We start from the raw sequence: 25442 nt of genomic DNA on the forward strand, positions 1-25442 counted from the left end.
ACTCTACATAAACCTACCCGACTACCACAATACGACGAGGAACACCACATTATAGTAGTAATAAAACATAATAACAATATATATATATATATATATATATATATATATAAATGAAAACCCAAAACACGTAACTCAAATTTGGATACATTAATATACATATAGTTTTGTTAGCAAGAAACAAAAAACAAGTAAATCACATCACAAAAAGAACAAACATAAAACCGTGACTTCAACATAAGCACCACACGTACCTCATACACGTACCTCATACACGTACCTCATACACGTACCTCATACACGTACCTCATACACGTACCTCATACAGAACAACACTGGAGATAAAACCTACCTCATCCACACAACCATGAACTTTTTTTTTTTTACATATGGAAATTTTTTGGGAGATCATATACATAAAACCAAAAAAAAAAAAATAGACGAAAGGACAAAACATAAAAAAAATACACGGTTCTTTGATGACAATGTACATAAAAGTGGACAACACAACCGTTGTCTAGGATCTACCAGTGAATCGCTGTTCACTTTCACTGAGGGTAAACACAACCATGCTCATCCCACCTAAAAAACAAAAAAAAAAAAACTGTAAAAAAAGAAACTTTACCTTCGAGAGCATGCAGTCGGCACATGAACCATTATTTTAAAAACCCCAAGAAAAACCCTATTACAGACCTGAGCCCCAGAGGCATGCAGAGAACCCTCCATTTTCCAGACCCCTGAAAGAACCATGCCACCCCCCCCCACCCCTAGCACACTCATCAGAACATCAACAACCAAACCCAGGAATCAGACCCAACGAACATGCTAGACCCTTGCAAAAAAAAAAAAAAAACGTACCCCCTCCCCCCCACACACATCTTCCTTTTGGTCACTACTATGACACACACTTCCAAGCTCCGCGTCCAGACACATGTGTGCGCCCCTCCCCCAGTCATATTTAAGAACTCCACTAAAACGAACCTACCAAAGAAATAAGACCAAAACCCAGGAGCCCAGCCCTCATCGGTCTACCCCATCCCCAACCGCAGTAACCCGCTCACAGTTAGGTGGTGATACCCTTCATGGAAGCTGGTCATCCATGTCCTTCCATATAAAAGTCTATTTCTACACACTGTCCTGTAGACGCGTGCTGCGAGCTCCCTCACCCTACAAACCCCACCAACCTCCCGCATATTCCAAGAAACGAACAAAAAATCCGCCACCACATACATGACAGCCCTCCTGACGTCCGCCGTGACCCCACCCACATCAAAAGTCAAAGCTCTTAGAGCCGATATGCCCCCACCAGACGGAAGACCCTCGCTAACCACTCCCTTACAATTCCCGAAGTTTCACAGCAATAAACTGCATGGAACGCCTTCTCCTCTTCCCCACATCGCCGACAAGTTCCCTCACTCACATAACCCATCCTTCACAACACTGACCTGGATGCCAGAATTTCCATAAAAACCTGTCGACCAGTTCCCTTACCCTAGGGGTCAGCCGAAGCTTCCGAAAATCCCCCAAAATACCCCGCCAATCATACATTGGATAAGTGCTTACACCCTGCACCAACACCCCACGACTTCCCACCATCTCCAAACGGCTCACCGGTACCTTCCACGCATCCCGTACCGCCAACAGAAACCGCACCATGTCTTCACACACCAACAACTCCTCCCCCCCCCACCACCATTTCCGCACATCAACCATAACCTCCCCAACCATTTGACCCCTTTCCCCACCCGCTCTAAGGAACACCTGTTTCACAAAGATTGCCTTTACTCGAGACTCCAACGGGATGAGGCCTAATCCACCCTGCCGAACATTCGTCATGACGACCTCACTCCTTAACCACGGCCTCCCATAACCCCAGACATATTGTAAGACTCTCTCTCGTTGTTATGGTCATTTACCACTGACCAATCAAATTCCAACATTATAGAAGAGCATAGAGGAAGACCTATAAAGGATCGAATATTGTTTCAGCATCTATTTAGGACAAGAACCTATATAAGACAAGAACCTATATAAAACAAGAACCTATATAAGAACCTATATAAGACAAGAACCTATGTAAGACAAGAACCTATATAAAACTAGAACCTATATAAGAAAAGAACCTATATAAGACAAGTACCTATATAAGACAAGAACCTATATAAGACAAGAACCTATATAAGACTAGAACGTATATAGAAGAGGCTCCCCGCGAGAGTTGCTTAGACCCTCCCCAGCAAAATGGATGAACATTAAAAATCATGATAAATGGGGAGGTGTGGGTAAGAAAGAAATCAGAAATTTTACGTGAAGCTTAAATACCAGCGTGAAGGGGAATATAAAATGAGATTATGTACCATACTTATAAATAGACTTGGGGAGCAGTATAGCAAAGTGGAGCACAAACTGAAAATCCAAGTGCTAGTGGCATGTCTCGTCGTGAAAAAGTATAGCTAGATAGTTATGAAATATTGCCAAGGAAAGAAATTAGGCTATTAAACGTAATTTAGATTCTTGTAAACTATAACAAAGGGGGGAAATGGAATTATGCCATAATTCCTTTGTATTCTCTCATATAGCACCACTTCATAAAGGTGGCAGAAAAGCATTAACTAAGAACTATAGAACAATATCTCTAACGTCCCACATCATAAAAATCATTGAAAAAAGCAGGATTGCAAACCACTTGGATTCCCAAAAAATGTACAATCCAGGGCAACAAGGGTTCAGGGCAGGTCGCTCCTGCCTCTCACAACTACTGGATCACTATGACATGGTCTTTCATTCACTGGAAGAAAAACAGAATGCAGACTTTGCAAAAGCCTTTGACAAGTGCGATCATGGCGTAATAGCACTCAAAATACGTGCTAAAGGAATAACTGGCGAAATGTGTGGAGATAAATCTTGAACTTTCTATTCAGTCGAATACAAAGATTATTGGTCAACAGAGTTAAATCGGAAGCTGCCATAGTGAAAAGCTCTGTTCCACAACCCCTCAAGGGAGGCTCCTGGACGCTGGTGAGGGGCTCTAGACCTAGGGAATTGGATCTGTGCTCCGGTTCACTGAACTGAGCCTGAATACCTTCCATCCCCCCACATACGCTGTATAATCATATGGGTTTACCGCTCCCCTATGATTATAATAATACACTGTTCCACAAGACACAGTACTCGCCCCCATCCTGTTCCTCATCCTCGTATCAGACATAGACATAGATGTAACCTACAGCACCGAGTGATCCTGTGCAGACGATACTAGGATCTGCATGAGACTATCATCTATTGAGGACGCGGTTAACCTCCAAGAAGATATAAACCAAGTTTTCCAATGGGCATCGGAAAACAATATGATGTTCAATGAAGACAAATTCCAACTACTTCGTTATGCAAAACTGGAGGAGATAATAATTAGAGCTGAGTATACTACAAACTCTGGCCATACAATAGAGCGAAAAAATAATGTGAGGGACCTGGGAGTGGTAATGTCTGAGGATGTCACTTTCAAGGTTCACAACAGTGCCACGATCACAACTGCAAAGAAAATGATAGGATAGATAATGAGAACGTTCAAAACAAGAGATGCCAAGCCAGTGATGATCCTTTTCAAATAACTTGTTCTCTCTAGGCTGGAATACTGCTGTACATTAACAACATCTTTCAAAGCAGGTGAATTGCAGATCTAGAGAGTGTACAGAGAACCTTTACTGCACATATAAGTTCCTTCAAACATCTCAATTACTGGGAACGCTTGGAAGCACCTGACTTGTGCTCATTGGAGCGCAAGAGAGAGTGATATCATAATCTACACTTGGAAACTCCTAGAAGGAATGTTCACGAATCTGCACACAGAAAAACACTGGGCAGGCGTTGCAAAATACCCCAATGGAAAGTAAGGGCGCGAGTGGTACACTAAAAGGAAACAACATAAGTGTCCGGGGACCAAGACTGTTGAACAGCCTCCTACCATGCATAAGGGGAATTACCAACAGACTCCTGGCTGCCTTCAAGAGGGAGCTGGACTGATATTTAAAGTCGGTGCCGGATCAGCTGGGCTGTGGTTCGTACGTTGGACTACGTGCGGCCAGCAGCAACAGCCTGGTTGATCAGGCCCTGATCCACCGGTGATCAACGCGGGGGCGTTGATCACCGGAATGCCCTCCAGGTGGACTTCGGAGATTCCAATATAATATCGCCAATATTTGTGACCGGTAAAACAGTGCCCTCAGAAAACTGATGGTGGGTATCAGCTACGTTGCCTGGGGCGGCGGTAAATTAGTAATATGGGAATTGTGGGTAACCAGAGGAGGAGGATATAGGGGATTAGTGGAGGGTGAGAATATGAAGGCAATAGGAGGTTGATCTACCTCCATCACTGGAGTTCTCTTTCCAAATAGAAGTCGATATTGCCTAAATTCTCTCTCTAGTCAAGGAAGTAACAAGTAGTGTGACCCAAGTATTAAAAGACGTAGATGGAGCCGAGAGAGGAGAAACATCGGCAGCTTTCAAAATGGGAAGAGATGGAGTGGAACTGTCTCATGAAATAAAAGAACAGGCTATCGGGACAAAGGATAATGACAGCAGCACATGATGTGTGGGGATGGGGGGGAGTTCCAAAACTGCCACAGATGCAGGATGAATCATGAATCAAAGCACACAAATAGTAAAAGTTAATCACGAAGGAGCAATAGTTTCGTATGGAGATTTGCTAACTGCTGGACTGTAGTCACTGAGGTTCTGAAGGAAGTGTTAAAGATCCCGAAGATCTAGGAACATCAGATGTGAGACTTCATAAAGAAGATAGAGGTTACTGGAATAAATTTCAAAAAGAACCTGTGGTCGTCGTTCAGTTCTGGAGGAGAGTCATGGCTGCCTCTCTTGGCGAGACACCTGACTTACTGATAGCAAAGTTTTTCCTCTTAGAAAAAGTATTTCAATTTCTCGTAAGATAACTGGGTAATGGCGGCAACATGCAGGGTGTATGCACTATTCTGCTATATAAACCCAGGATGGAAGATCTCTGTGTTCGAAAATCAGTTTGTCTATATTGACTAGATGACCTACTAGACCTTGGACAGCGCCGGTACGAGTTTCTGCTTTAGTGATAGAATTCAAGTTGGTAGTGTTGAGGGTGAGAACAGATCCACACCTCGAAATGAGTTAGAAATATCTTTGTACTGTTACCAGGACATTGTTAATAGAGCGGATGTGGGAAATGTGTGCTGCTCTGCATGACGTACGACAATATACTACATCGACAAAAGATCTGCTTTTGTCGATATCATAAACCTCAGAGTAGTTGAAAAACCTCTTGTTCTGTGTAATGTTGCTGGTTATGATAAGAGCTGATGCCAAGCAGGGTGGTTCCTTGACGCTGGTAAGGGGCTCTTGATATAGGGAATTGGTTCTGTGCTCCGGTTCCCTGAATTGAGCCTGAGTACCTTCCATCCCCCCTCACATGCGCTACAGGTTTAGCGCTCCCCAATGATTATAATTAATTACCATTGCTATGTCACGAGTGTTTGCCAATGTCTTCATCTTTAACTTGTAATTGTTGTCAGCTGCAGGAAAAAGCAATTTCGTCCAAGACCATCTAAGAAATACGTTGTGAAGAGAAAGCTGTCCCTTGATAACGTGTTAGGTATGAAGTGAATGAGAAAGGAATGTCAGATCCAGCATTAGAATTGCTTAGGATGTGTCGAAGTCATTTGGACTATGGCTTCAAGTTGTTTTCTCCAGTAATACTCAAATAGTCCTGAAATAGACGGAGCGTCGTGGGAGAAACCGGGAGCCTCATCATCGTAAAATGAAGGTGAGTGATATCAAAAGTTTTAGGATTAACGCAGATACTGGAGTCAGTTCAGTAGGCGTGTCTAGGTAAGGAGTGCTCTGCAGGGATCAGGGACCCCGGGGGAGACAGCATCAACATGACATTAAGTGACAGATCTTTCTTAAAAGGAGAGAGGGGGGGGGGGGGTAAGGACAGCTCCGAGGAAAAATAAAAAAAAAAATTGCCCCAAAACCACTATCTGCTTCAGTGGGTCAGGCAGTACTGACGCTTCATGGAAACCATACTCCACACTTCCCTTCGTACCTGGATTATCAGCACACCAGGATGGCACCTCAACAGAATGAGTTGGTCTTGACCAATAGTAGATGAGGGAGACCAACAACACCTGTTGACTGCCACACCGGGAGTCATACCCTGGTCACTGTCTTCCCGGATCCGAAAGCGGACTAAGAGCTAAATTACTCTTTGGAAATGTTTCTCCATTAAGGAGGGGAAGGAAAAGGGTATTTAGATTTGATCCCTACACAGCGCCAAGGGACCCCACATCATAGACAGATTTTAGCAACTGATGAGTTAGAAAACGTTGAATAAATGCCCGAGAAGCATTTTCTCGACTCTTCCCAGTTTTAATGTCGAAACACATCGCTTGCGCAGCAAGCGATGTGTATTGGCGTTGGATTGGAGAACGGCATATGACAGTGTCGAGAGGGAGGCTCTGTGGAGAATCATGGAGTGGCAAGGGTTCGGGGAGGACATTGTGAATTGGGCACGTACTTTATATCGGGGAGCTGGGATGTGTGTACAGATAAATGGGAGGGTGGGGTTGCATGTGAAAATGGGCAGGGGATTGAGGCAAGGTTGCCCGTTGTCACAAATATTATTTGCATGTTTACAGAATCCGTTTTATAGGGCAGTGGAAAGGTGCATACAGGAGGGGGTAAGGGAGGACATACGAGGTGGGAGTCCCAGTATCATAGGTTACGTTGATGACACAACTGTCCTAGTGAGTGGGAGGGAGGGATTGGAGGGTCTGGAGAGAGTTATAAATGTTTTTGGGATGGCAACAGGTATGGCAGTGAATGTGCATAAATCAAAGCTCATGATATTGGGTGAATGGGATGGGCAGGAGGGCGGGGGTGGGGGGGGTGAGGTGGAGTGTCGTGGACCGGGTGAAAATTTGTGGAGTTGTGTATATGGGTAATGCTCAGATGGCGAGGGAGAATAATTCAAAGGGTGTGGTAGATAGGGTATTGGGAAGATTGTCAGGATTGAGGCCGACACATCTTACGCTACACCAGAGGGTCATTGTGGTCAATGTGCTTTTGTACAGTAAAATATGGCATGTGGCAGCTTTGTACCCTTTGGTGTATGGGGATGTCCGGAGATTGTTGAGCAGAGTTTTCCGTTTTATCTGGGGTTCGGGATGCGATTGGTTGAAAAGAGAGGTGGTAACACTTCCGGTGGCCTTGGGAGAGCTGGGGTTAATTCATTTGGAAAGAAGGTTGAAGTGTGTATATGTGAAACATGGGTTGCTAAGGGCTCGGGGGGAAGGGAGTGGAGGGTTGGGGATGCTGCAGGGAGATCTTCGGAGATGGTGGAAGGGACAAGATTTGAGAGATGGTGAGGAGTTGCTGCGTCTATTGATGATGGTCAGAGAGCCGAGAAACATGCGGGTAGGGTCCATGGAGAGGAAGATTTGGCCTAGGGTGGTAGTGGCAACGGAAGGAGTGTACCCGATGTACGCATGGGAAGACATTTGGGGCCGATTAAAAGGGTTACGCATCCGGCCACGCGTGAGGGAGGTAATGTATAGGTTTCTTCACGGAATATTGCCGTCTGGGGTTGTTTTACGAAATAGGCGAATAAGGGAGGGTGGGGTGTGTCAGGTTTGTGGGGTAGATGAATCAGCTTTTCATGTAGTTTATTTTTGTGAAAGCCTAGGGATTGTGCGGGAATGGTTAGGGAAAGTAATCCGGTATGTGGGGGGGAAAGGGTTGTCGGTTTTGAGAGCGCTCAGTTTAGATGTAGGTGGGGTTGGGGCAAAGGTTCAAAGGGCAGTGGCTTACTTAATGGTTGATTTTGTGTATATATCATGGGCAATGAGAGACAAAGGGGCGGAGGAACGTAGGATGGCCATAGCAGCATCCTTTTATAGAACAAAGTGTCGCAACAGGGAAATATATGGTAGGAGGTGGGAGAGGGATTTCTCGGAGGGCTACAGGGACTTTCTTTTGAGGGATTTATGGTCTTTATAAGCGGTCAGGGGCATGAACGGGCTGGCCTTCCCAGGGGGGGGGGTGTTGCAGAGGACGATTGTGTGAGTGTGTGTGGAATTGTGTGAGGAAAGGATGTTGAGGTGATATTCAATGTGATATTCAATGTAATGTCTTGGTGTTATTGTGAACACCGATGATTATAATTTATCTAAGGATTCCTTCATGTTTTGTAAGGATGTACATAAGCATGTTAGTATATAAGCATATTTTAACCTGTAATTATACATGTCTACCTATATATGAGCAATGTAACTTGTCATCATAATGAGGTTTCATACCTGTTTTTTAACTAGTGGAACGTTCTGGTATTGTATATAATGTAAGATCTTGCCTGGGGTGTTTTTGCTTATATATTGTTACAGATGTTTTTTCACATTTTCATTATATATGTTCAAGTGAATGAGTTTTTGATCTTGTGTATAGCCAGGTGAAACTGGTCAGTTTTTCACTTGGGGGGGGGAGGAGTGTAAGTAATCTCTGCAACAGCAGGTCATGTGATACACATGTCATATTATTTTAGATGTCTAATGTTGTCCATTCTCTGTAGGATGTGATGTATAGATTATCTCCAACAGTGTAAATAATCTGTCTGCAGGAGGGAATAATGTGTAAATTTATTTATTATTGTGGTAGGTTTGTGTGTAGCGTGTTTTTAGGGTGATATATTATAAGATGTTAATTACTATCAAGGACTGTTGGTGGTTATGAGTGGTGACGGCAGACACAGTTACTAGGCATGTGGGAGGGGGGGTTGAAGTGTCAGCGGTAGTGTCTTAAACCCACCACCGTGCAAGATATTAATTATTACCATAGGGTATATGAGGGTAGGGTGGATTGTGTTCTATGGTGGATGTGAGCCATCAGGTTCAGGCATTCCTTGTATTATAGTGTCAGCCGTTTAGCTGGCTGTATTGTGTTTATATATATTGTCATTGAACTTCTTAATGCTTTTACAAATGTACAAGTATAAGAGATTTGTCACTGTGTATCTAAGGTGAAAGTGGCACGTTTTCATGGGGGGGGGGGGAAGTGTAAGCTTTACTGGGTAGGTTCTATCTATTTTTTTTTTTTATATGACCACCTTTTCATGTGAAGCACAGTACGTACAAGAGGTGTTTGATTTGAGTGCAGCAGCCAGTTCTGTCATTATATATGTGCTTCTTCAGTACTGTGTAGTCACAGTTGATTATTGTTCACTGCCTGTATTTTGTTACATATTGATTATGTACCCATATATTTTTGTACCTGAGTTTTAAACAAAATATAAAAAAATTCTGCATTTGTTGACATACCAGTTCCTAGGAACATTTCAATTTTTTTGGAATTTTGGATCCCTCTTAGGATTATACTTAGTGGCTCAAATCGCAGCTGGCCTATTCCTATCTATTCACTTCACCTCCCATATTGACTTGACTTTTTCAAACGTAGAACATATTTGTCGGGATGTAAACTACGGATGATTATTCCGAACCATCCACGCAAACGGAGCATCATTTTTCTTTATTTGCATCTACTCCCACAATGGTCGATGTATTTACTATGAATCATTTATTCTTTTCCACGCCTGGAGGGTTTAGGCTTTAATTTTATTCATGACAATAGCCCCAGCTTTCCTAGGTTATGTCTTGCCTTGAGGACAAATATCATTTTGAGGTGCCACAGTTATTACAAACCTATTCTCAGATTTAGTTCAATGAATCTGAGGGGGCTTCGCAGTAGATAATGCTACCTGCTACCTTGACCCGATTTTTTTACATTCCACTTTCTTCTACTATTCCTAATTGCTGCAGCAACACTCGTTCACATCTTATTTATCCATCACTCCGGAGCTAATAACCCCTTAGGAGTATCTTCCAATAGAGATAAAATCCCGTTCACCCCTACTTCACATTTAAAGATATTGTAGGGTTTCTAATCATACTTATATTTTTAATCCTCTTAACCCTTTTGAACCCTTATCTTCTCAGAGACCCTGATAATTTCATCCCTGCTAACCCTCTAGTTGCACTAGTTCATATTCAACCTGAATTATACTTCTTATTTGCATATGCTATTCTTCGCTCGATCCCAAACAAATTAGGGGGAGTAATCGCCCTAGTTTTATCAGTAGCAATTCTTTGACTCCTTCGTTTTACCTCTAGTCTATATCAAAATTTCAAGGCCTAACTTTTAACCCTTTAAATCAGATTTTATTTTTAACTCTTGTCTCTATAATATCTTGTTACCATGAATTGGAGCGCGTCCCGTAGAGGATCCTTATATTACAGGACAAACCCTCACTATTGCTTACTTCACTTATTATGTTATTGATCCTTTAATCACCCTTTTAACAGATTTGCTCCTCGAGTGGATATTTAGTTTATTTAAAACAATAATTTATAATTTTAGTTTAAAAAAAAATTATAAATTTAATTTAAAACAATAATTTATAAATTTTGCTTAAAACAATAATTTATAAATTTAGTTTAAATTAAAATTAATTTTACTCCTATAAAAAAATAAAGAAATTTAAAGATGCAGGAAGAAACCTTTCCCAGGCCATATACATCAACTTATGGTATCACAATCCAGGTCAAGTTCCCGCACTCAAATAAATGCAAACTTAACCATTACTAATTTTACATAAAATCCTAATCTCAAAACATTTCCACCTAGAAATAGCAACGTAGAAACCACTCTTATAAACAAAATTCTAACATATTCAGCTATAAAAATCAACACAAACCCTCCCCTTCTATACTCAGTATTAAACCCAGAAACTAATTCAGATTCCCCTTCAGCAAAATCAAAAGGAGTTCGATATATCTCCGCCAAACACGAGCCTAGCCAAACCATAGACAATGAAAACGTCAACCAAATAAATCGTAACCTCTCCTGATAATACCTTATTCTATAAATCTGAATCTCCTAGTTAAAAACACATAAGATAATGGTTGGTAGGTAAGACACATAAGCAACAATTAGGCAACTTTATTCGGAAAATAAAGTTGAATAAAGTTGAATAAAGTTGCCTAATTGTTGCCTATGTGTCTTACCTACCAACCTGTCGGTATTGTATACCATTTTGATATACATAACATAATAAAATTAAAGCCAGTCTCACTTCATATGAAATAGTTTGTGCTGCAGCCCGAAGTCGTCCAAATAAAGAATATTTACAGTTAGAAGCTCACTCAGCTCTTATTAAAAGATCTGCCCCTAACCTTAAACATAAAAAAAAAAAAATACACCTATATCAAAATTTACTAGTCCTAATTCATATGGGATGATCCTCCATAAAATCAAAGCAACAAATAAACCAAATACTGGTGATAAATAGTAAGATAAAAAATTAGACATTAAAGGCGAGTTTTGCTTTTTTAAAAACAATTTCCCAGCATCTGAAAAAGGATGAAGTAACCCTATAATACCTAATTTATTAGGTCACTTCCGAATTTGAATGTAGCCTAAAATCTTCCGTTCGAGAAGTTACAAACGCCACCCCAACCAATACACAAACCATCAGCAATAAATATCTTACAACTATAACAATCACAGTATTAACCACCTAATATACTTTTACTTATAGAGTATTTCCTATAAATTAAATTCTAAATTTAATGCATATTTTCTGCCGAAGTAAATTTTAATTATAGGTACACTTTCCAGTACATCTACGTTACGACTTATTCCACAAAATGGAAGAGACGGGCGATATGTACATATTTTAGTTCTGATATCATATTAACTTACTAAATTCCATATTACAATTAAATCCTCCTTCATAGTGATTATTCAATCACCAATACGTATAAATAAATTTTATTTTAACCCATTTCTTCTTATTCATAAACTGCACCTTGATCTAATATACTTTAACTCCTTAAATTTCAATAATTTCCTCACCAAAGGTTATCTAATAATGACAGTATACAAACTGCTAAACAAGAATAAGTAAGAGTGTTCGTGTTGTGTCGTTTACAGAACAGGTTCCTCTAACAAGACTAAAACACCGCCAAATTCTTTGAATTTATAGCCCATAACTGCTAATATTCAAGTTTTAATTTTTCCCCTTTAAAGCAGGGTATCTAATCCTGGTTTACACCTTAATTTTCAGGCCTTTTCCTCTTAAAATCCAACCTTTATTTATCCTCAACAGATTAATTCCATCTTTTATTGTTATAAATTTCATTTCAACCTCAAAGTTAAGAATAGCCTAAACTAAAATGATTTTGCTCAGCTTTTAAATCTAACCGCGATTACTGGCACAAAATTTAATCAAGCTTCTTACAATTTACTAAATCAAATCCTAATTCAATATTTAATTCTCCGTACTGCGAATTAACAAAAATACTTTATCCCATCATAAAGTATCTTTAATTTTCTATTCCTACCCATCAAAATATTCAGGTACACGAATTATAAAACAAAAATCCAAGCAAGAATCAAACTTTGATAGTCAAAGCTATCACTCAAATTAATACACTTCACCAAATTCCAATTTAACCTTGTAAGAACTTCATCCTAATCAGGCTCTGGTTGCTGGAGCAACCAGAGCTTCGTAATCAAGTGTTACTGACGGCTGATTATTACTGTAATCAAAACTAAGCGCTAAACCATAGGGGTCTTAGATCGCTGCAGGCAGAGGTTTTAAGGTCAGTGAAGAGTGGTAAAGGAAGTATAATCAAAGGTCGTGTAATAAATTTGTTGCTGTCAAAAAGTCAAAGATCGAGTGTGTCAAAGGTGGGGCTGTCAGCGAGTAGGGAAGATAAAGTAAGAGTGTTAGAGCAGTGACGACGTCGAAGGTAAATTCTGCGTGCTTCGTGGTAGACTGGACAGTCCAACAGAATATGGCAACCTGACAATACACACAGAGTGAAATTGGGCGCCTCTCCATGAGATACCCATGAGTGAGACGCGTGTGTCCAGTGCTGTGCAGCTCTCCATGAGATACCCATGAGTGAGATGTGTGTGCCCAATGCTGTGTAGCTCAACAATTTATAATAGAAGACTGGTGAAATAGCGTTGAACTTATACATTCCATTCATGAAGTCATGTTTGTCTCCAATCTTTGTAATTTACTGTATTGAAACTACATTGTTCAGTGCTTCCAGCAACCAGTTGACTCACCATCCGTAGGGGAGGAAACTATGGGCTGACTGATGACTAATTAGACTGCCATGACAACCTTATTCAGTGAATAAGAAATGCAGGAGTTGGAACAAATTAATAGGAACACCTTGTTCTTTAACATATTTTAGTTTCAATATGGAGTTGGTCCTCCACATGCAGCTAAAACAGCACCAATTCGTAGAAATGTTGATTCGTATAACATCTGAACAGTACCCAGGGAAATTTTGAACCATTACTCAAATAAAACCTGCTGAAACTCTTCCAAAGACGACGGTGGAGGAAATTAGTTCCTAACTTGCAATTCCAACTGACTTTCACAGAAGGTCGATAAAATTTAGATCCGGTGATTGTAGAGAGCAGTCCCAGTGTCCTTCACTTTCACGTTATTCATACCAGTTTTGAACATATCTAGCGGTGTGAACTGGTGCATTATCGTCTTGGATGATAGCACAGAAAAGAGACCTGTAACACATTTAAGTTGATTATTCAGTTATTTAACAGTTCAATCAGCAAGTGTTATGTTATTTGGCTATATGAATCACAGAAGTTGTTTGGTGTTTGCACTAACAAAACTCTGGCCACGTTTATATTACACCAACTAGCATAAGGGAAGGAATCTCTCGAGTATTTTAAAGCACTGCATCACGGACTTTGGTATGCATCATCAGCAAAGACTTTCCTTACAATTTAAGGAATACCTGATCATCAAAATTATATACCACAAAATATGACCTAGAATTCAGAACTACGTTCAAAGGCAAAATGAAGGGTCGCTTAAATGAGATGAGAATATTTCGTAAATCTGGTGGAAATATCTACCTTGCTACCTTAAATTTTGAGGAGTTAAGTTTGTCATTGGCTAACCTTGATGATATTTTAGATATATCAAATAACATACAAGATGTTCACACTAATACCACTGTTGACTATGATAAAAGTCTCACATTCATTGCCCAGTTACAATTGTTGAAGAGTTGCAGCAGGTGTAAGGAAACATATCAAAAGCTTCCAATCGTGCCGGGAATCGAGCCACGGACCCCTCAGTATGTGAGCTTAGCGTGTTGTTAACCGACCCATGGGTGTCTAAGATTTCAAAGATGAAAAAAATATTCTTGATGTCCTTTACAATGGAGGTAGTTGCAGTAATAGTTGGTAGTTCTATAGCACACTGGTTCAGAATCTGTATTAACAAGGGCTTTGCCAACTGGAATCTGCCTTAGTTGTGTGTAAATGTATAAGGATACCATGATGACAGCAGCTACATACCTTATCTTATCTCTCTAATCTTTGAATTTTTCCCAGAATTTTACTCTGCCTTCACTGTCATTACCTGGTACTCTGCCTTCACTGTCATTACCTGGTACTCTGCCTTCACTGTCATTACCTGGTACTCTGCCTTCACTGTCATTACCTGGTACTCTGCCTTCACTGTCATTACCTGGTACTCTGCCTTCACTGTCATTACCTGGTACTCTGCCTTCACTGTCATTACCTGGTACTCTGCCTTCACTGTCATTACCTGGTACTCTGCCTTCACTGTCATTACCTGGTACTCTGCCTTCACTGTCATTACCTGGTACTCTGCCTTCACTGTCATTACCTGGTACTCTGCCTTCACTGTCATTACCTGGTACTCTGCCTTCACTGTCATTACCTGGTACTCTGCCTTCACTGTCATTACCTGGTACTCTGCCTTCACTGTCATTACCTGGTACTCTGCCTTCACTGTCATTACCTGGTACTCTGCCTTCACTGTCATTACCTGGTACTCTGCCTTCACTGTCATTAACTGGTACTCTGCCTTTACTGTCATTACCTGGTACTCTGCCTTCACTGTCATTAACTGGTACTCTGCCTTCACTGTCATTACCTGGTACTCTGCCTTCACTGTCATTACCTGGTACTCTGCCTTCACTGTCATTACCTGGTACTCTGCCTTCACTGTCATTACCTGGTACTCTGCCTTCACTGTCATTACCTGGTACTCTGTCTTCACTGTCATTAACTGGTACTCTGTCTTCACTGTCATTACCTGGTGCTCTGTCTTCACTGTCATTAACTGGTGCTCTGTCTTCACTGTCATTAACTGGTGCTCTGTCTTCACTGTCATTAACTGGTACTCTGTCTTCACTGTCATTAACTGGTACTCTGCCTTCACTGTCATTAACTGGTACTCTGTCTTCACTGTCATTAACTGGTACTCTGCCTTCACTGTCATTAACTGGTACTCTGCCTTCACTGTCATTAACTGGTGCTCTGTCTTCACTGTCATTAACTGGTACTCTGCCTTCACTGTCATTACCTGGTACTCAGCCTTCACTGTCATTACTTGGTACTCTGCCTTCACTGTCATTACCTGGTACTCTGCCTTCACCGTCATTGCCTGGTATTCTGCCTTCACTCTCATTACCTGGTACTCTGCCTTCACTGTCATTACTTGGTACTCTGCCTTCACTGTCATTACTTGGTACTCTGCCTTCACTGTCATTACTTGGTACTCTGCCTTCACTGTCATTACCTGGTACTCTGCCTTCACTGTCATTACTTGGTACTCTGCCTTCACTGTCATTACCTGGTACTCTGCCTTCACTGTCATTACTTGGTACTCTGCCTTCACTGTCATTACCTGGTACTCTGCCTTCACTGTCATTACTTGGTACTCTGCCTTCACTGTCATTACCTGGTACTCTGCCTTCACTGTCATTACTTGGTACTCTTCCTTCACTGTCATTACCTGGGACTCTGCCTTCACTGTCATTACGTGGTACTCCAGCGAAGTCGACAACGCAACATCAATCCATTCTGGCCAAACATTTAAATTTAAAGCGGTATTACCACCAAGGATAAATTTAACTATTTATTTGCACAATAACCAAGATTATCTCAATAACAAAACATGTGTCCGTCCCAGCTTTCCAAGGCTGTAATTTGCTTGTTAGTTACTAGTATTAAGAATACCTTATTCTATTAAATATGCATAATAATATGCAGCCATTATTTACTTTTTCCCAAAACCCAACCAGATCTATCATATCCTAGACCAGTCGTAAAACTCTCTGTATGGTTAGGCTGTGTAACATTAGGCAAGATTAACAAATAATCTGCACTAGGATACAAATTTACGAGTACGACAATGTTTGTCTTGTCTTCTACCTAAGTACAAGACAAGAACAAAAATACAGAAATGGTGAAGAGGTTAGTAGAGGAGACAAAGGCCAGGTTAAGTAACGAGTTTTTTCAAGTTCAGAACATTTGACAATGTAATGAGAAAGGAAGACATTTACAGAGATGTGATGCTTCAACAAGATGGCCTCTGTGAAGGCTAGAAACGTACACTGTTTTGGCAAAGGACCAGTTAATAGAATGACAAAAGTGTCTAACATATCAAACACGAGCATTGCTAGTGTCAGCAAGGCACTAGCAATGCTGATACCGAGCAGATGTGGAAAATAACACTCATGTACAGTCCACTCGTGGCTTGACCTGACCTTCGTCTCCTTTTCTTACCTCTTCACCATTCCTACATTTCCATTGCTTTTTCTATCTGCTGAGATGGGTTCGTCCTATTATTTGTTTGTCCCGCAGGGGATTTTTATCCTACCTTGTGGGCCAGCAGCTCTCCTGCAGTACTCAGGTTTATTTTTAATCATGTAGACTACCTCTATTATTACTACTATTTCCTCGTTAATACAACACACTGCACACCAACATTATGTCCTCCTTTTCTATCGCTCAGTCCCCCCCGTCCCCTCTTGCTTGTGTTCTGTCCTCGCCCCCATTAACTTTTCGCCACAGGCATCAGACATTCTATGAGCCTCCTTTGTCACTCGGGCTGCAACTCCTTGTGCCAGGGATCTCTCAAAAGAATCAGAAATTTGGGAGCAGAAAACCTTATACCAGGGAGAACTCTGATCCTAATATAGAGATTTAGCCCTGATTTCTGCTCCAACACCTCTGATAACTCCCTATGAGCTGTGTGAGTGTGGAAGGTAGCAGACGAGTCTGTTGACATGGAGATTACTCACACCATCGTACACACCGGACCAAAGGCACTACTTGAACTAAGACGATCTGTGCTTGAGCGACAGGACATCTACGACAATTGTAGCAAAGACTGAAGACTCACTGTGTCCTTTTCAAAAGGCTGCCCCCGAAAAAGAGCTGCAAATGGTAGTCCACGTGGCAAATTCCGCCATTCCATCGGGAGCCAGTGACAGGTCACCATCTGGCAAAGACCTGTGTCTGGACTTCGTTCCTGGTCAATGTACTATCTGCTCCGGCTGCGGCCTGAACGCCGGTGATGGCTGCATTGGAGTTGATTTTTAAGAGAGTAGAGCTTAATACGAGAGGGAACACCGGAACGTAGATAACAGAGATCTAACCCTGAATCCTACTGCACCAACATCTCGGCTTCTTTCGTAGAGCTGTATAGGGAAGGTCACCTGACCCACAGAAGACTCACCTTACCCTTGTGACAGGACTGCCACCACCATAGTGCAGTAAACACTGCTTCACTTGACAAATTAGACACATATGCAACAATTCGATATCTTTGCCGAAACGTTTTTCCACTCATTGGCTTCATCAGTCCAAAGCAAAGACGAAAGGTTGAAGAAGAATAGGAGTCTGAGGTGATCAATCTACTCCAGGCTGAGGGACTGATCACCATCATCATCAACCATTCACACTTCTCTACGTGGCTTGTTAAAGGTCCTAAGTCGGACCGAAACGTCGTTGTAAGTTTCAGTCTCCTTCCCAAGTGCGGGTTATTTATGTATTGTTCCAGTAATGGTATATTTTTTATAAGTCTTTTCCCGTAGATAAAAAATATATGTAACTCAACTGCACTTCTCACATATTGCTGAAAATTTTAAATAATAAAACACCAAGGTGTGAAGCACATATTGGCTCAGTATACAAAAATTTAAGGACACCTGTATATTGATGTTCAGTGCTTCAAGTCTGCTGTGCAACATTGCAAACAACTGGGATGGTGCACAGTGTTGCACAGGTCTGTAATGCAGATAAATATTAACGTTGAAGATTCGAAGTGACTCATTTAATATTTTCAATCAGATTCTAATATCGTAATGTCTTCAATAAACAAGTAATTTAGATCATAGACAACCCAAATCTATTTCAAACCTTCAAAGACACAAATATTTGAAAATTCGAAAACACACAAAGCTGAATCACTCACAAGATGCATTGTTTAGTAGTCAGTATAAAAGGAGTTGAAGTTAATAAAAGCGACCCTCAAAGATTATCACAAAAACAGCATCGTTTATATTTTCCAAATTTCCGAAAAAAAGAAAATAAACCTAATTAAGAAAATAATATAATTTTACTTAACCTTTGGTAAGTTAATTTATTTTAGAAATGGAGTCTGGGGGACACAAGTCACAGGCAACTTTTACTTTTATTTAAACTCTAATAACAGAATAAAACCCAACACTAACTTGTTTAAGATCAGAAAAGTCATTCACAGAAACCAACTTTATTAATAAAATTATCAATTTAAAACTTAAACCTACCACCAAGGTAACGTTTTCTTCCAAGATAATACATCAACATTAACTTTTTAAGCTTGAGCTTGCTACCATCTGCAGCTCATAAGGCTGCCATCCCCACGAGCCCCTTCGAGGCGGGGTAGATGGCAGACCAGAGGCCTAGCTTCTCCCTACGAGCCCCGTGAGGGCGGGGAATGTGGCTAGGCCTGGGGACACTTGGTCCCAAAGATGAGGAGGTACTGTACCTCCTCCCATGGGAGACTTAAGTCTCGAGACACTCCCCAGATAGGGAGCCAAGGCCGGGTCACCACTACTTGGAAAAGACCCGGGCCGGGAGAATACCGGCGAATAAAAAAAAAAAAAAAAAAAAAAAAAAAGGCTGACCACTAAATACATTATTCAGTTATTACACGGAAAACAACAACACTTACACAACCTGGAGATAAACTGTGTTTCATCTATGATTCAGTCAACACTGATAAACTTATTGGGATTATATAACAGTTGTGAAACAGAAGATAATCAGAGTTGATTCACTTGACAAGAGTCACTCACCAGCAACAAGTACAAATAATACAATAGAAAAAACAACCATTTCGAGATTAAAGGTGGTAAAAATGGCACCAAGACAGTCTGTTAACAATAGCAACCTTCTTAGTGGTAGTATATACGAGGCTTGAAATATTAATACAAACTCAGGTGGTTCTATCTACAGATGTCTTGTGTATCATTGTTCACAGGTCACCAACACCAGCAAATATTACAACAAATCCGCCTATATATACATGACAACAATAATGAAAGCTTGAAAAAAAACATGGTATATAAAGGGATTAAACTCGCGGCTAGCGAGTCGTAAAACTCCAGATCGGCGCGTTAGCCGGTCTGGAGTTTTACGACTTACTAATTGCGAGTTCAATCCCCGCCCGTACCGTCCTTGGTTTGCAATCGTGTCATTACGATTTCGTGAGTCATGACAAAAGTTTGAAGCTAATCCAATAACGAGTTTTCAATAAAAAAAAAAGCTTAAGACAAAAAAGTTTTGCCGAGAATATTCTGAAAATAATCGTCTATCCTTGATACACAAAAAACTCCATAAAAAATACTCTACACTCATTTAAAAAACTTTACTTTTATGTTTCAATTTTTTTTCTTTTTTTTTTTTTTTTTTTTTTTCCAGCTGGCAGCCATACAGTTAAATCATTAATAATAATAATAATAATAAAAATTGCTTTAAAAAAATTCCAGCTGGCAGCCATAATAATACTTCCCATCTTGAGTTAGGAATTAATAAATTTGGCAAATTGAAATCATCACAGCTCAAAGTTAACGTCAAACATTCTAATCGACACCATGCCCAGTCCTTCTAGGGCAGGGTAGGTGCCAGAGCCAGAGCTGGCACCTCACAACACTGTTATTTCCTTTAGCCCCCCAGGGGCGGGGATGACAGGCCAGAGAGGCCTAGTTTCTCCCTAGGAGCCCCGTGAGGGCGGGGACTGTGGCTAGGCCTGGGGACAGTTGGTCCCAAAGATGAGGGGGTACTTGTCCCTCCTCCCATGGGAGACTTAAGTCTCAGACACTCCCAAGACAGGGAGCCAAGGCCGGGCCACCACTTGGAAAGGCCCGGGCCGGGAGAATACCGGAGAATCTTTAATAATAATCAAACATTCTGTTAAGAAAATTCACCAAGTGAGAAAGTTTGAAGACGATCAGAAAAGGCATTCGAGTAAATGATCGGACTGGAACGATTCCAAATTTTGTAGCAATTTCACGAATATTTCATCATTCATATAGAATGATTCATCATAATTTACATTTAGTAATAAAAACTTATGGATGGTCATCATTCATATAGAATGATTCATCATAATTTTTTGGTCGATCAAAAGAATCATTTCAGTTATTAAATATAAATAAATTTCACTTTTTATTCAATAAAATTAGGAAATCGGGACTTTTGGCAGCCAATAAGAGGCGACCATTGTGTTCAGTAACACGAGTGGTGACAGTCTGAAGCTGATTAGAAGAGTAATTCTCCAGTTATGGCAGTTTACAATGATTCCGAGTTTCATTAACCATTTTTAAAATACTGATAAATTTCCCCCACATACAAACAAAATTTAACGTGTACTTTCAAGGTTGTCAGCTGCATCAGCTGCGTCAGCTGCGTCAGGCATAAAACACTGAAGACGTTCTTAAGAGGAAACTACGAATAATTTTGTTTACATTATACTACACGCATTATAACCGCAAACAGGCTATTTTAACAATGAAGAAGCCACTTGGGGATGAAAATCTTTAGTTCTAAATCTTTTGCACTCTCGTGCGTTGTCAGAGCTATGCAATGTTGTAAGACAGCAACAGATAAAAAGGAAATTCTCTGAAGCAAGACAAAGTTTCACTGATACCTTCTGCCTCACAGAATTTCTCCTCCTGTCTGTTATTATTATTATTGTCATAACTAAGCGCTAAACCCATAAGCTGGGCCGGCCTAAAGTCTGGACCGATTGCTTCCAAATGGGCCCCGTGCCTAAGGGGGCCCCTCGCCTGAGGGGCCCCCGCACTAGAGTGTAATCTACTCTCGGCTTGTCAAGTACACACAGCAACACGAAGTAAAAAAAAGGGGCATCTGGAGAAAGGAGTTTCTCCAAGCTAAAACTGATTAAAACTTGAGATCATCAGTTTAGCAAGAACGTTTGAACAGTTTGATGATTATGCCCATTGAATCTGAAACCAACAGGACTTTAAACTTCGACAAAATTATGCAAAGAAAAAAGCAGGAAAAATAACTTTCTCCTAATAAAAGACGATGATAATATGACTCATTTATAGTTTATGAATGTTAAGTGATTTTTAGAAGTCCGAAAAAAGATAATTTGTTTCCAATAGTAAACTTAAATTCTGATTTTTTTTTTCTGAACAAAAATAAATTAAAATTTTTAATAATTTCAGAGTGATTAAAGCAAGTGGTATTGTGACTATGTACTTTTCACAGTCAGTAAAGCAAGTGGTATTGTGACTATGTACTTTTCACAGTCAGTAAAGCAAGTGGTATTGTGACTATGTACTTTTCACAGTCAGTAAAGCAAGTGGTATTGTGACTATGTACTTTTCACAGTCAGGAAAGCAAGTGGTATTGTGACTATGTACTTTTCACAGTCAGTAAACTAAGTGGTATTGTGACTATGTACTTTTCACAGTCAGTAAAGCAAGTGGTATTGTGACTATGTACTTTTCACAGTCAGTAAACTAAGTGGTATTGTGACTATGTACTTTTCACAGTCAGTAAACTAAGTGGTATTGTGACTATGTACTTTTCAGTCAGTAAACACAGTCTAAGTGGTATTGTGACTATGTACTTTTCACAGTCAGTAAACAAGTGGTATTGTGACTATGTACTTTTTCACATTGTCTATGTACTTTTCACAGTTAGTAAAGCAAGTGGTGTTGTGACTATGTACTTTTCACAGTCAGTAAACTAAGTGGAATTGTGACTATGTACTTTTCACAGTCAGTAAACTAAGTGGTATTGTGGCTATGTACTTTTCACAGTGAGTAAACTAAGTGGTATTGTGACTATGTACTTTTTCACAGTCAAGTGGTGTTGTGACTATGTACTTTTCACAGTCAGGTGTGGTATTGTGACTATGTACTTTTCACAGTCAGTAAACTAAGTGGTATTGTGAAGTCACAGTCAGGTATTGTGACTATGTACTTTTCACAGTCAGTAAACTAAGTGTTATTGTGACTATGTACTTTTCACAGTCAGTAAACTAAGTGGTATTGTGACTATGTACTTTTCACAGTCAGTAAAGCAAGTGGTGTTGTGACTATGTACTTTTCATAGTCAGTAAAGCAAGTGGTATTGTGACTATGTACTTTTCACAGTCAGTAAAGCAAGTGGTGTTGTGACTATGTACTTTTCACAGACAGTAAAGCAAGTGGTGTTGTGACTATGTACTTTTCACAGACAGTAAAGCAAGTGGTGTTGTGACTATGTACTTTTCACAGTCAGTAAAATTGTGACTATGTACTTTTCACAAGTCAGTAAAGCAAGTGTATTGTGACTATGTACTTTTCACAGTCAGTAAACTAAGTGGTATTGTGACTATGTACTTTTCACAGTCAGTAAACAGTCAGTACTTTTCAAGTCAGTAAAGCTAAAGTATGTATTGTGACTGTACTATGTTTTCACAGTCAGTAAACTAAGTGGTATTGTGACTATGTACTTTTCAGTTTCAGTCAGTAAACAGTCTATGTAAACTAAGTGGTATTGTGACTATGTACTTTTTTCACAGTCAGTAAACTAAGTGGTATTGTGACTATGTACTTTTCACAGTCAGTAAACTAAGTGGTATTGTGACTATGTACTTTTCACACAGTAAAGCAAGTGGTATTGTGACTATGTACTTTTCACAGTCAGTAAACTAAGTGGTATTGTGACTATGTACTTTTCACAGTCAGTAAACTAAGTGGTATTGTGACTATGTACTTTCCACAGTCAATAAACTAAGTGGTATTGTGACTATGTACTTTTCACAGTCAGTAAACTAAGTGGTATTGTGACTATGTACTTTTCACAGTCAGTAAACTAAGTGGTATTGTGACTGTACTTTTCAGAGGTGATATACAAATTTTGTTTGTTGCTTGTAGACTTACATGTATACAATTTTATATTAAAATGTAGCTTACATCTGTTTGGTCTATTAACTCACATGTATTTGTTAAGCACACAGTTTGACTGCTCTCCATACATGGAACCCACCAAAACTGTTCTTAATTGTGCCCCGCACCTCCTAGGGCCGACTCTGCCCATAAGGGTCATACAGCTCTGCCCTCCTATCTGTTGATGTCTTGTTCGTGAGGACACACGAGAGTGCGTAAGATCTAGAGCTAAAAATTTCCATCGCCTTGTGGCTTCTTCTGCATTATATTACATATAAAATTATCAACTCTGCATCTACACACCTGAATTTCACTCTGTCGACGGTGAATTAAGAGGCAACTTTTATGGATGTTTGAAGCTGTGTACCTGGAGAGTGTTTCTGGGGACAACACCTTCGCGGCACGATCTGTGACCAGGCCTCGACCGGTCTGTGACCAGGGCTCGCCCGGTCTGTGACCAGGCCTCGACTGGTCTGTGACCAGGCCTCGACCGGTCTGTGACCAGGCCTCGACTGGTCTGTGACCAGGCCTCGACCGGTCTGTGACCAGGCCTCGACTGGTCTGTGACCAGGCCTCGACCGGTCTGTGACCAGGCCTCGACCGGTCTGTGACCAGGGCTCGAACTATACCAGAATGAAGGCAGTGACTTCAAGAGCTTGAGTCAGTGACGACGTGCACTTGCCTATTGTTCCATTACTCTGGCTCTAGTTACACTACACGAGAGTTGAAAATTAGAAGCATATCAGATGAGGCTTCTCGCATTATGAACGAAAAGCGAAAATTTGGAATTATAAGCAAAACTGAAAATCACTTAAAAATCCCTTCTGAGGATACTTAATAATACACTGTAAGATTATCTTACATCCTACACACTACAACACTATATCTACAATTTGATTTCATCTACATATCAATAACACTTTGTGCATTACATTTCACACTATATCACTAACACTTAAAAGGTAATATTACGCACTGTAGCACGCACATGTGTTCACTACCTCACCCAACACTAAACTGATCACAGTCGCTGACATGTAAGGTTGAAGCAGAGCGACTGAACCAGCTCTCTCTCTCAGAACCACTGGTTCACATGTCAAGTGTTTTTGTTATATTTCTTTAACGATGATGTTAGTGGTTATGAGATATATCTGCAACTTATTTGAAAATATTTTATTTATTAACAGTTCATGTGTTTTTATTTATATTACGAATCTTAATCTAAATAACTATAGCTGGATAAGAGAAATGTTTCACTGACCAAAGTACTTACTGCCATTTTCATGTCTAAAGCCACTGTGCTACACTCACCCGGGACGTCAACTCCAAATGTTGTTACCTAACTTCTGATCTAGTGTTTAAGCTCTGGTCACATGTCTATGCAACACAGCATATATACATAGTGGATTGTATTTCTCCCAGAGAATAATACATGCTGAGACATAAATCCTTATTTTAGTGATTGAATTATTTCTGTCTGTTAGTGGACAGCTTATCAAGGAGTCTTTATGACCATAATATAGACGATAGGTTTTAAACTTCAACCAACCAACTTATGCTATGGGCTTCAAGGGGATATATACCCGAAACAGTGCATTTTTTCAGGTTATATATGCTAAGAGTATATTTCAAATAAAATTTTCGGAATTAAATTATTTTATGGGAAGGTTTTGAATCTCATTAACCAGCCAATTTAATATAAGTTTAAGATAGAAGAGACTGATCACCTCCTACGATGACTGACGGACTGATAACGTCAAAACTGCTTCTTCTACTCTTTTTAGTATTTTGAATTCGACTGTAGAAGACGGTAGCCGTAGCGGTATAAATGAAGTTGTGTTTCGAATTCAGTCACACACACACACACACACACACACACACACACACACACACACACACACACACACACACACACACACACACACACACACACACACACACACACACACACACACACACACACACACACACACACACACACTCACACACACACACACACACACACACACACACACACACACACACTCACACACACACTCAGGGAGAAAGACCTTGGGGTGACCATAACACCGAGCACATCACCGGAGGCACACA

At 40.3% G+C, this 25442-nt stretch overlaps 2 pseudogenes; one reads left to right on the top strand and one right to left on the bottom strand.

Moving 5' to 3' along the window:
- The first annotated feature begins 9331 nt into the window (after window positions 1-9331).
- On the top strand, window positions 9332-10486 carry LOC138851908 (cytochrome b-like; annotated as a pseudogene).
- A 40-nt stretch (window positions 10487-10526) lies between these two features.
- LOC138851909 (NADH-ubiquinone oxidoreductase chain 1-like) lies at window positions 10527-11803 on the bottom strand (annotated as a pseudogene).
- Between the last annotated feature and the right edge of the window lie 13639 nt (window positions 11804-25442).

This window comes from Cherax quadricarinatus, unplaced genomic scaffold, assembly GCF_038502225.1.
Source record: "Cherax quadricarinatus isolate ZL_2023a unplaced genomic scaffold, ASM3850222v1 Contig2748, whole genome shotgun sequence".
Classification (NCBI taxonomy): Eukaryota; Metazoa; Arthropoda; class Malacostraca; order Decapoda; family Parastacidae; genus Cherax; species Cherax quadricarinatus.